The sequence below is a fragment of the Vipera ursinii genome (assembly GCF_947247035.1).
Source record: "Vipera ursinii genome assembly, chromosome: 1".
In the NCBI taxonomy this organism is placed as follows: Eukaryota; Metazoa; Chordata; class Lepidosauria; order Squamata; family Viperidae; genus Vipera; species Vipera ursinii.
This window is the reverse complement of record NC_139512.1, coordinates 349,864,355-349,876,673: the sequence shown is the minus strand read 5'-3', so window position 1 is coordinate 349,876,673 and position 12,319 is coordinate 349,864,355. Positions and strand designations below refer to the sequence as shown.

General features: G+C 43.8%; 1 protein-coding gene across 8 annotated transcripts in view; it reads right to left on the bottom strand.

Moving 5' to 3' along the window:
- MSI2 (musashi RNA binding protein 2) overlaps positions 1 to 12,319 on the bottom strand; it is a 594,728-nt gene that overhangs the window by 224,322 nt on the left and 358,087 nt on the right. The window lies entirely within an intron of this gene.

Below are 12,319 nucleotides of genomic sequence, written 5' to 3'. Positions count from 1 at the left end.
TGACTGTGGAAATGCTGTACAGTAAATATGAGTACCGGTTGTAGGTCACTTTTTCCAGCACCGTTATAACTTCGAACAGTCACTAAACAAATGGCTGCAAGTCGAGGACTACACTTATCCTTAAGCCTTTTGAGATCCCCGTCTGAAGACAATCAGACCATGTACAACTTCTGAAGCCATCTCTGCCTGGGTCATCCTTAGGGACATCCATCAGGGACCAATATGTCTTTTGTAGTCCTTTTACTTAATAAAGCTAGAAGGACATGATCTTGAGAGATCCTTTCGGCTTGCAAAATCAATAACAAGGGAATTTAAGACTTTATTTAGGAGGCTGCAAGGATAACAAAATAAACTTCTTCCCCATTCCATTGACTTAATCCTTTCAAGATTGATCCTGGTATTTTTTTTTTAAAGGCTGAATCAACATTTCAGACAAACTTAAAGAGAATTCTCTGAACGCACAATTTAACTCCATCACACCCTGATTTCTTGGAGGGAGGGAGGAGTAAGCAGGTAAAATCAATAACAGTAACCAGGGCTATTATTAGTTTCGATGCCTATATCTTACCTCCTGAATCAAGTCTGCATCTCTTAAACCAATGTTTCTCTAACTTTGGCAACTTTAAGATGGGTGGAGTTCAACTCCCAGAATTCCCCAGCCAGCCATGTTGGCTAGGGAATCCTGGGAGTTGCAAGTCCACCTACTTAAAAGTTGCCATGGTTGCAAAACACCGCCTTAGACGGGAACTGCTGAGGAGCATTACTAGAGAAGAGCCATCCTGCGTTTTGAGTTTCCTGGATACAATTGCTGGTAGTCCTCGATTGACGACCACAACTGAGCCCAAAGTCTCTCTTGCTACGCGAGACCGTTGGTTCGACGATGTTGCAAACTCGCAATGGTCGCTCAATGAATGATTGGCAAGTCGAGGACTACCTGTATAAAAGAGGGAACTCCTGCATCTCCTTGAACAAGGAACTACTGGTGTGCCAGACCGAGGAAATAATGTTTTTTTTTAATAGCAGAGTAGAAAAAACTGGAGTGGGAAGTATGGCAGGTATAGAAGCCGGAGAAAGCAGAAACAAGAGTCCTTCACCAATGAAATAGCTCAGATGAGAAGTAGAGCGCCCTGCGAGGAAAGAGAAAGCATGGATCCAAATTTAGCGCATGGCTCCTCCGCTAGCCCTGGACAACCGAACGTGTCTGTGAGGAATTCCCAGAGGCCCTTGTCCTTTTCACCTATTTTGACAGGGCCAGCAGCATCGCTGCCCTGACGATAGGAACACCGTGGGATGGCCCCAAATTGGTTCCCCAGGCAACTGTTCAATAATGAGGCCAAGTCTTCAGAAGTCTCACACAGAAGCAAAAAAGAAAAGCAGATTCCTCCTTTTTCCCCCCGGTCTAGTTTAAGCAAGTGGGGCCCTGTTGCACAAGGAGGCCTTGTCCTGCTTCTGAGAGACGGGCGTGCGCCCTGCTGAAATCTCGGCATCTTCTGAAGGATTGTCCTCAATTCTTTGCAGCTTCCTCGCGCAACTGATGCAAAAATACTAGACACTTTCAAGATCCCTAAAAACTAGGCTATAAAAAAAAAGCCAGAGATCTCCAAACTTGGCAACTTTGAAGACTCGTGGACTTCAATTGCCAGAAGTCCACGAGTCTTAAAGTTGCCAGGTTTGGAGATCTCGGCTGTAATGGAAACAAGAGATTACAATTAACGCTCCTCAAAATTAAATTGCTGAGGGGGAAAAAAAACTCAAGGGAGGGAAATTGCCGGGATCCTGGTGAAGTAGTATGTGTTCTCTACATGTGGAATCTTAAACAACAGTTGTTAACACTCTGCAGATAACAGTGAAGATATTTTAACATGAGAATTTGTCCTCTGAATTTGTCCAAGCCCCCTCTGTGGGAGCAAGCATCTGCTTAAGCATGAACATATGTACTTCCCTTCCATGTATGATGTTTTGAGATGGTACAACCCTGAATGCATGGGTACAGAAAAAGCATATATTTAGTACTAAATATACTTGCTAAAAGTAAAGTTCTTAAAAATAGTAGCATCTTTCTTCATATATGGAGAAGCCTGAAAAAAAATAGGCTGCTTTAATGAGAGGCAAAGAGGAACCACTTCTTCCAAATATCTGTCTGTCTATCTATCTACCCAAACATATCTGTCCCCTCTCCTTCCTTCCTTCCATCTATCCCTCCCTCCCTCCGTCCCTCTATCTATCCATCCATCCAAATATCCATCCAATTCATGTAGCTCAGGGTTCTTCAAACTTGGCCCTTTTATGACTTGTGGACTTCAACTCCCAGAATTCCTCAGCCAGGCATGCCTGGCCGAGGAATTCTGGGAGTTGAAGTCCACAAGTCATAAAAGGGCCAAGTTTGAAGAACCCTGATATAGCTGCTCATTTCAACAAGTGACTCTACTGGGATAATTCCAGTTGTGTCTCTATGGCCTTCAGAATCCTAATTTAGTGACCCGACAAAAGCAGAGTCCAACCAACTGATCCGAGAAGTCAAAAAAGTCCTTTGAAGCATATGAAGAGTGAAGAATTATGGTTTTGGGCTATGGCCTTTACCCAAGAGAAGCTTTGTGCATTTTGTGGTTCTACCACGTACTATTGCACAGATAAACATGGCTCTGAAAGAAAGCATTTGAGGGATAAATCTGTTCTCATCCACCTCTACTGGTTAATGTTATTGTAATATATATTAACTGTCACCACTATTTTGACGGCTTTAACCTTTATTTCTGCTGCACTCTTGCTCAGAGCAGTTTTGGAGTAGAGTGACACAGAAATGCCACCAATCAGTCAATCAATCACTATAAACCCAGCATGGTATCTGAAACATAATGTCCCGTTGATTAATAAATGGGGGAAAAAAGGTAGATGTAGGCAAGGGCAAACATGTTTGGCCCATGCTGATGCCAAGGCCAGCCTCAAATTTGGTAGCATGAAGGGGCTGCAGGTAGCAGGAGGTGGGAAGAGCTGGTAAGGTGGGGAAGGGCAAGGCTGCATCTGCCATGTTATTTGCCATATACAGGCAGTCCTCGTTTAGGGACCACAATTCCAATTGGAACTGGCAACTTGGTCATTAAACAAAGTGGCTGCTAAGTGAAAGTGATTGTGCGGACAATCTGATAATTGGCTTTATAGACCTATCAAGGTCACAAATGCAAGGATTTCACAGTTACATCGGTAATGAAAAATTAACTTTGCAACCAGTGCCCACATTTACAACCTGTGGAGGCTTGTAAAGTCAAGGAAAGCTGAAATATGGTCATAAGCACAGTCACAGTTTCACTTAGCAATGGCTTCGCTTAACAACCAAGTTACCGGTCCCAATTGTGGCCACTAAATGAGGACTATGTTGTGATTGCCAGGTCTGACGGTTTTTGCTACAAGGCTGGTGGGGGAAGTGAGGTCACATATATACATATGTGTATATAGTATGGTTAGCTGTGTGTCATGTATGTGTTCCACTTTGAGAGCGGGCAACTAAATTTCATTTCTGATGTGTGCCTTTGTGCCCACAGTAAAAAAATGACAATAAAGGTTATCTATCTATCTATCTATCTATCTATCTATCTATCTATCTATCTATCTATCTATCTATCTATCTATCTATCTATCTATCTATGTCAGTCCTTCAAAGTAGACCAGGCAATGATACTTACATTATGAAAGCTAAATTCCATTATACTTTTATTATAAGGGCAGTAACAGAAACTTGTAGGTCTGAATGAGCTTCCCTCCTCTTCTCCCTTTATCTTCAAGAGGACTAGGATGAGTTAGGTATGAGACACTTTTTCAAATTACACTTCTGCCCTGGACTCAGATTTCCTTTTTCTGCCCCTTGCTCTGCTTGTGGCTTTTCCTCCTGCTCCTTAAGATTATTTCTGCTGCCCGTTTTAGGTCAGCATCTTGTCCTTTGCTTTCGGGCAGCAATGCCCTTGGGCCAACTCTTATTACTGCCAAGGGAAGGAAGCAGCAGCATTAAACAATTAACAAGAAAAACCAAGAGGGGGTAGTGAACACCGTCCTTGCCAAGTCTTCTCGGCTTTTGCAAAATAAAATACAACATCTCTCGGGCACGTTTAGCTGAGAAATAAGAAGCTGGAAATGGTACAGAGTCGGAGAGGAAAGATTTGGTGTTCTTCCTGCTTCTTAAGATTCGGCTTTACAAGGGACCCCATTTTTGCTTCCTAGTCAACTGGCATGGACCATGTTAGGATACTCTGGTCAATACATGGTGACATCTAGATTCAAGTTACGTCAATGCAAGCTGATCCCGGGACCTGGTTTCTTTGTCCCAGCTGATAATCACCACTGACCTTAAGATTAAAATTGAAATAGAAGTGGCGGCAACCACAGGACGCCAGCCCTTTATCATTTGTATGGTATCTAATTTGCATTGTGCTCCAACAAACCTTATCTCTTTTTTGTCCTTGGGCAATGCAGCAGGCCGGATTTTAAATTCTGGTCATTCTAGAGCCATGGAAAAGCAGTTGTCAGTGATCTCAGACACTTGCTTGGCCTTAAACTTGAGAAAAGTGCCACCAACCTCCTCCTATTTTTATAGTTTAAAATCTTAGGACTGCAGAGCCCTAGATTTCACCTCCTTAGACCTATCAACTTTTTCTACCAACAGGAGATCCATAGGGTATATATTTAAGTCCAGTCCCTGTACTGCATCCATGGAATAAGTGTGATCACATCACATTTATTCTTCTGCCACACTGTTTTGGAATTCACTTCCATGTGTCCTCTAAAGCAGGGGTCTCCAAGCCTAGCAACTCCAAACCAGGAGGATTCTGGGAGTTGAAATCCACCAGTTGTAAAGTGGCCAAGTGTTTCTGAACCTCAGCAATCCTCAGATGTGTGAACTTCAACTCCCAGAATTCCCCAGCCAGCCATGCTGGTTGGGGAATTCCGGGGGTTGAAGTCCAAGCATCTTAACTTTGCTGAGATTGAGAAGGTAAAAGGTAAAGGTAAAGGTTCCCCCGCACATGCATGCTAGTCGTTTCCGACTTTAGGGGCTGGTGCTCATCTCCGTTTCAAAGCTGAAGAGCCAGTGCTTGTCCGAGGACATCTCCGTGGTCATGTGGCCGGCATGACTAGACGCCAAAGGTGCACGGAACACTGTTACCTTCCCACCGGAGTGGTCCCTATTTTTTTACTTGCATTTTTACGTGCTTTCGAACTGCTAGGTTGGCAGAAGCTGGGACGAGTAACAGGCGCTCACTCTGTTATGTGGCATTCGGGATTCGACCCGCCAAACTGCCGACCGTCTGATCGACAAGCTCAGCGTCCTAACCCACTGAGCCACCGCGTCCCTTGAGATTGAGAAACACTGGTCTAAATCAAATCTCTTTCAAAACTTTTACACTTTCCTTTTTTCCCCTCTTAATGCTTGGCTTTCTTATTAGTACAGGAAGATCCTGCTTCACTTCATCTACTGCAAAGCTATTAGATAGACTGCAATCTAGAACAAAGACCCTTTGAGTCAAGCTTGACCTTGGATGACACATCCACGTGGCTTTCATACAGATAGAGGTAGTCCTCTACTTATGACCATAACTGCACCCTGAAAATTACGCTGTAGGTCATGGCAGTCATTAAGGGTCACCATGTCATTGCGCCCAATTTTACCTTTTTTTGTGGGGGTCATTAAGGGCATGTCCCAGTTGTTAAGTGGGATTTCCCCAATTGATGTTTTTTTTTCTGAAAACCAGAAGTAAATATCTTTTTCCCCCCACAAAAAAAACCCATTGTAAATCGCATTCATGTGACCGCAGCATGCTACAAAAAGCTGTAAATGTGGGCCAGTTGCCAAGGCACCCGCAGTGCAATCATGTGACCCGAAGGGTGCGGATGGGTAGATGTTGGAACTTTGAAACTCATAAGTAGTTCTGGGGAGATCCGTCGTAACTCAAGGACTACTTTTGTTTCGTTTTCCACTGCCTTCTTCCAAAGTGTTGGTTCAATTTCTTTATTTCCACTCCTAGAATTTCCACTCCTGGTGGCCTCCCATCTATATTGCATGCTTACTTAATTCAGCTGAGAGGCTGTCAGCGGTTTGCTATTAATTGCATTTTATGGACAAAACAACTACAACTACAAGCTCCATCTGTGCAGCAGCAACTTAAAACAAAAGCACTGGAGTAGGCGGCTGTCTACGCTTCCAGTTTTCCGATCCCAACCGCCTCCCTTCTTGAAATCCCACCCCAGAAGTTCAAGGATTCGTCTGCCACGGGTTAGAAGTGCAAATCTCTCCATTCTGTCAGGGCCAGAAATCAGGAAGCAAACAGAAAAAGCTTCTCCACCAGCCGCCTCTCGCTCAAGGAAATGGGTCTTGGCTGCCGTGGTCATGTGAAATTTCCTGGTCTTGTTAAGAGACTTTGATTTCGTTCTGAAGCTTTAAACTTTTCTTTGGCAAATTCCCTAAACTAATTCACTACACACATTACTCCAAGAAGCTGACACATTTGTGGCTTGCAAGACAATCCACGCAGGGGCTGGCAAGGTGCCCACCCCCTTTGCAAAGTGTAAAAACACATGTGGGTTTAAGAGTTTCAACCATGATAAATAAATTATGCAACTCTCCAGAGCTCTGCTTTCAATTTGGGGAAGAAACCACAAACTTGGCTGGGCCCTCCCATTGCAGTTTAATACATTTAGGTTTATAGTGTGTGTCTGTGTGTGTGTATGTGTGTGTGTGTGTGTGTGTGTGTGTGTGTGTGTGTGTGTGTGTGTTGACATACTTAACGTGCCTATGTTGAACTAAGAGAAAATAATGACTGAAACTATGGATATTTTCAGCTCATTTGCTGTAAGCTGAGAACCTCAGTGCAATCTGTATTCTGCTACTACAGATGGCATGATGGGATCTTTCTCCCCATTGATTAAAAAGAAATCCCTGCACCCAGAAGTCTAGCCCATCAAGCTGGGCTGATATGCTACATTTCTATATGGCAAGGCATGTGGATGCATACGCTAACTGAGAAAATTAGCCTTGCGTTTTAGAATAGAATTCTTTATTGGCCAAGTGTGATTGGACACCCAAGGGATTTTTCTCCGGTGCATAAGCTCACAGTGTGCATATAAACAGCAAGTATTAGGTCATAAACCATAGTTACAATCACTAATCATAAGTTACAAACAACGATCGATAAATCTTATTATTATTTTTATTTTATTTTAATTCCATTTATATCCCCCCCTTCTCCGAAGACTCAGGGTGGCTTACCAAGCTTAGCAGTAGCCTTCATTCTATGTATATGCCTGCTTGTTAGGGCTTTCACACACACCCCAAGCGGCATTATTACAAAGTCAGCTTATTGCCCCCAACAATCTGGGTCCTCATTTTACCTACCTGGGAAGGATGGAAGGCTGAGTCAACCTTGAGCCTGGTGGGACTCGAACCTGCACTAATTGCAGGCAGCTGGTGTTACTTAAGGAGGCATCAGCCCACTGCTCCACCAAGGCTCAATCAATCATAAGAAACCAATAGAAGATAGTAGGAAAGATGAGAAGATGAGGACAAAAAAAACAATGCGGTGGGAATTAGGTGTTCAGCCGAGTGAGGGCATGCAATGCCCTATTAGCGGCATACTGAGGGGAGGAGTTGAAACCGTTTATGTCCAGGATGTGAGGGGTCTGTAGATATTTTCTCAGCCCTCTTCCTGGCTCACACTGTATACAAGTCCTCAATGGAAGGCAGGCTGGTTGTGACTGTTTCTTCTGCAGTCCTAACTATCCATTGAAGTCTGTCCCTCACCTGTTTGTATTGGGTTATGCCATGCCAATCTCACTGAAAAGCTGGCTTGGCCAGCAGGGCCTACAAAGAATGGGGCACAAGCCACATCCTTAAGCCAGATGTCTAGCCAGGAAACTGGATCTAAAATATGAAAATCCCTTAATTCTCTCCCACAATGTTCACCATAACAAAAATAACTACTTTTTTTTAAAGAAACAGAGCAGAGCTGGGGGCACGTAAACGGATGTCCTCCTGTCTGCATCATTGACTGTCTCGTGTTGTGGCTGACCTGGGGTCCATACAAATCCAAAACGACCGTGATGTATAGTGTTGTTCAGCCAATACCATGTCATTCAATTATTTAAAGCGGAGGGAATAATTAGTTTTACATCAAAAACTCTGGGTCTGATCTTCCTGCTCATTGCTGGACTCCAAATTCAAAGCATTCCAGTCTCATGGCAATCCAGCCTCTACCTGAATGCATTCTATGAAATGGATCCTGCTGCCCTTAAGAATAATTGTTCTAGCCTTGAGTTGCTCTTCCAGTTAGGACTGGAGTTTGCACAGAGTAGATCTGGAGTAATTATGTGGGGGCACTCTGTCAGGTACTTGAAGATTCCTATCATACAGGTAGTCCCAAAGGTGCTTTTTTCCAAAACGAAACTGGACTTTTCTTTAAAAAAAAAAAGAAGTTTCACTTCTCATCCATGAAGCATCTTCAATTCTAACTTCTTGGAAGAGAAGTGAAACGTTTTCAGAGGAAAAAAAAACCAAGAACATTTAGTTGACCTGTCCTGGAGGATTGAGAATCTCCATAGATGTCTTACAGGTAATCCTTGATTTATTTTATTTATTTATTTTATTACATTCATATACCGCCCTTTCCCTGAGGACTCAGGGCGGTTTACAGGGAGTTAAAAATCAGCAATACAAAAGTTAAAAACCAATTTAAAAAAGATTAAACTAACCCTGTGCAATTAAAAAAAAACAATTAAAATAAATTTCTCCTCAGCCTGGGCCCGAGAGCTCGAAGAGCCAGGTCTTCAGGCCCCGGCGGAATGATCGGAGGTTGGGAGCAGTCCTCAGCTCCACCGGCAGCTGGTTCCAGAGGGCAGGCGCCCCCACTGAGAAGGCCCTATCCCTGGGTGTCACCCGCCGGCAATCTCTTACTGGCGGGACCCTGAGCAGACCCTCCCTGTGGGGACTGGAGGTTCTGTTGCTAAGTGAGGCAGTTGTTAAGTGCATCCACTGTTATTACCTTTTTTGCCATGGTTGTTGAGTGAATCATCCCAACGGTTAAGTGAATCACACGGTCATGAAGTGAATCCAGCTCCTCCCCCCACTTTGCTTACTGAAAGGGAAGGTCACAGATGGAGATGACGTGACTCTGGGACACGGCAACTGTCATAAATATATGATAGTTACCAAGCCTTTCAATCATGTAACCATAGGGATGCTGCAAAAGTTGTCAGCATGAGGACCGGTGATAAGTTTTCAGTGGTCACAAAATGAATGGTTGTAAGTGGTTGTATTTCACAGACTTTAAACATCTAATCTCCCCATCATCCTTGTTGTCCCTTTCTGAACCAATTCCACTTCCTTCAACACCTTCCCTTAAAGAGAGAATCCCTGAACTGGATACAAAACTTGCGATGGGGCTGACTATTTGCAGAATAAGGTGACACTATTTTTTGTCATGGTTTGGCCATTAAACTTTTGCTGATGCAGCCTGGAAACTGCATTTGCCTTAAGAGCAGCTATATCCTGCTTCTGGCTTATTATATTCAGCATGGGGTCAATGACAACTCAGAGACTGGACATTTTGTAAGTCCAAAGAACATTCTCATTCCAAAGGAAGCTTTGTCTTTTTATCCATCACAACTCTGAGCAGGTGCATTTAAGACAAGTTGAGCCATAGAGCAGGAAAACAGTATCGGCACCATCTGATGTTGTGTTTTTCAACCTTGGCAACTTTCAGATGGGTGGACTTCAACTCCTAGGATTCCCCAGCCAGCAAGGCTGGCTGGGGAATCCTGGGAGTTGAAGTCCACCCATCTTAAAAGTTGCCAAGTCTGAGAAACATTGATCTGGCAGGTTGACACCAAGCATAAACCATCAACCGAAGTGCAACTTGAACAAATGGGAACTGTACAACAAGCCAACATGGATGAGTGTCCCAACATTGTTCCAGTTCTCCAAGTTATATTGGCCCAGAATGACGATGCTGTGCAATCCAGGAAAAAAAATGTGATTAATTTTATTTGTAAAATGTGCACTTGTTTATAAAAAAACAAGGGCAATCAAAACAAATAGAAATCACAGTAAAAGTACGACAAACCATATGGTGCAGCTTAGAAAACAAAGATAAACTAAGGCAGGGAAAAAGTAGGTAAAAATAACTCCTCATAATTTCAAGGTATTTACACACACTTGACTTACAGACAAGTTTTTAATATATGCTGTCAGTGAATATTTTATTTGGCAAATTAGTAACTTTTGGCATGAATAGATCTGAAACCTGCAAAAGCCCTTTCTTGTATTCAGTAATATAATCAGTAGATTAACTGCAAATAAATCAGAAATAAATCAGCTTACGGGCCAAACACTGTTTTAAATGAATAATTCTTGGCAAAGAATTTTAGATCTTGGGCTTAATTGCTCAAGATAGGCTGTATCAATACAAAATACACACTGGGAGGAAAGGAAATGTCAGAATTAAATCCAAGGATATCAATACTGGAGAAAAGAAGTAGAGATATAAGCAGTCATTAAACTGCTGAGCTACATCTTAAGACTAAAGGTAAAGGTAAAGGTTCCCCCGCACATGTGTGCTAGTCGTTTCCGACTCTAGGGGCCGGTGCTCATCTCCGTTTCAAAGCCGAAGAGCCAGCACTTGTCCGAGGACATCTCCGTGGTCATGTAGCAGGCTGCAAATTTAGGTAGCCTTCAACTTACAACTTAACAACCATTCATTTAGTGATCATTCAAAGTTACGACGACACTGAAAAAAGTGACTTAGGACCAGAAGCATGGAGTTTTGCAGGTTGTCCTCAACTTGCAACCCGAACTGAGCTCAAAATTGATGTTGCTAAGCGAGACATCTGTTAAGTGAGTTTGGCCCCATTTTAACGACCTTTCTTGCCACCGTTGTTAAGTGAATCACTGCAGCTGTTAAGGTAGTAACCGGGTTGTTAAGTGGATCCGACTTCCCCCTTGACTTTGCTTGTCAGAAGGTTGCAAAAGGGGATCACATGGACACTGCAACCATCATAAATACCAGCCAGTTGCCGAGCGTCCAGATTTTGATCATGTGACCAGGGAGATGCTGCAATGGTCCTAAGTTGTGGAAATCAGTCATAAGTCACTTTGCTCAGTGACTTCGTAACTTTGAATGGTAACTAAATGAAAGTCAAGGACTACCTATACCAGGGGTAGGCAACCTTGGCTCTTTTATGACTCATGGACTTCAACTATGCTGACTCAGGAATTCTGGGAGTTGAAGTCCATGAGTCATAAAAGAGCCGAGGTTGCCTACCCCTGACCAATGCTTTGGGGAAGCGCACAAGAGGAGACACACATTTCCACAGATATAGTGTTAAAAACTCTGCCCCCCCACCCTGTTTTTCACCCAACTGACTCAGATTAAAGCAACGGGGAGGACCTCACGTGGAGCAAGCCTTCCTCTGCGCTTCCCTTTTACAAGGTTGCAGGGATGCTCGGCCATGCAGCTGCTGCCTGCGGGATCCAGCACTAAGCAGCAGCTTTGTTTTCATAGAGATCCTCCTTCGGTATCTTCACCACGGGGTAAAAATCTGAAGCTCGACCATGAAAGGAAGGTGGAGGGGGCGGCAGAGGGGTTGGGGAGAAAGAAGAGGAGAGGTGGGAAGTGGCTCTGCTCACACCCCAGCCAGGCTACAGGTGAGAAAGAAGAAGTTACTGTAGTATGCCTCAGGGGCATTAATTAAACCTTTTGGAGGGAGGGGAAAAAAACACCTTATTCCCTTAAGAAGAAAAATCAAGCCCTAGAAGTTGACACCAAAGGGCCTTGGCTATTTCCATTCCAAAACTTGTCACCTTTGCAGTGCCTGCAGGGAATGACACACAAGACCACACAAGAGCCGGTTTGGGGCTTCCCTGTTGAACAGCTCCTCATTAGGTCCTTGCAAGCTGTCAGATTTCCAGATTCAAAGAAAAAAAAGGGGGGGGGGAAGGAGGGAAAGAGGAAAAGAAGTGCCAGACCTGAAACCTAAGGAATTTTGCACACACATCTCTAGGTGGGAGCAGGAAGGGCCCTAAAACTCTCACTGTTCAAAGCTGATTGCGTACAATTGCAGCATTGATAGATACGGCTACGCCAGGGTCAACCGTGTACACACACACACACACACACACACCCAAAGATCTCTCTTATCCTCCTGGAAAGCACACACTGTATTTCCAAGGCAGTCAACTGGCAAATGGAGCCAGTTATCATCGTAGACAGAACGTGGCCCCCGTCCTTTCCAACAGCTTTCATCAGAAGCAAAGGAATAACAGAAGTGAACCAAGGGCAAAGGT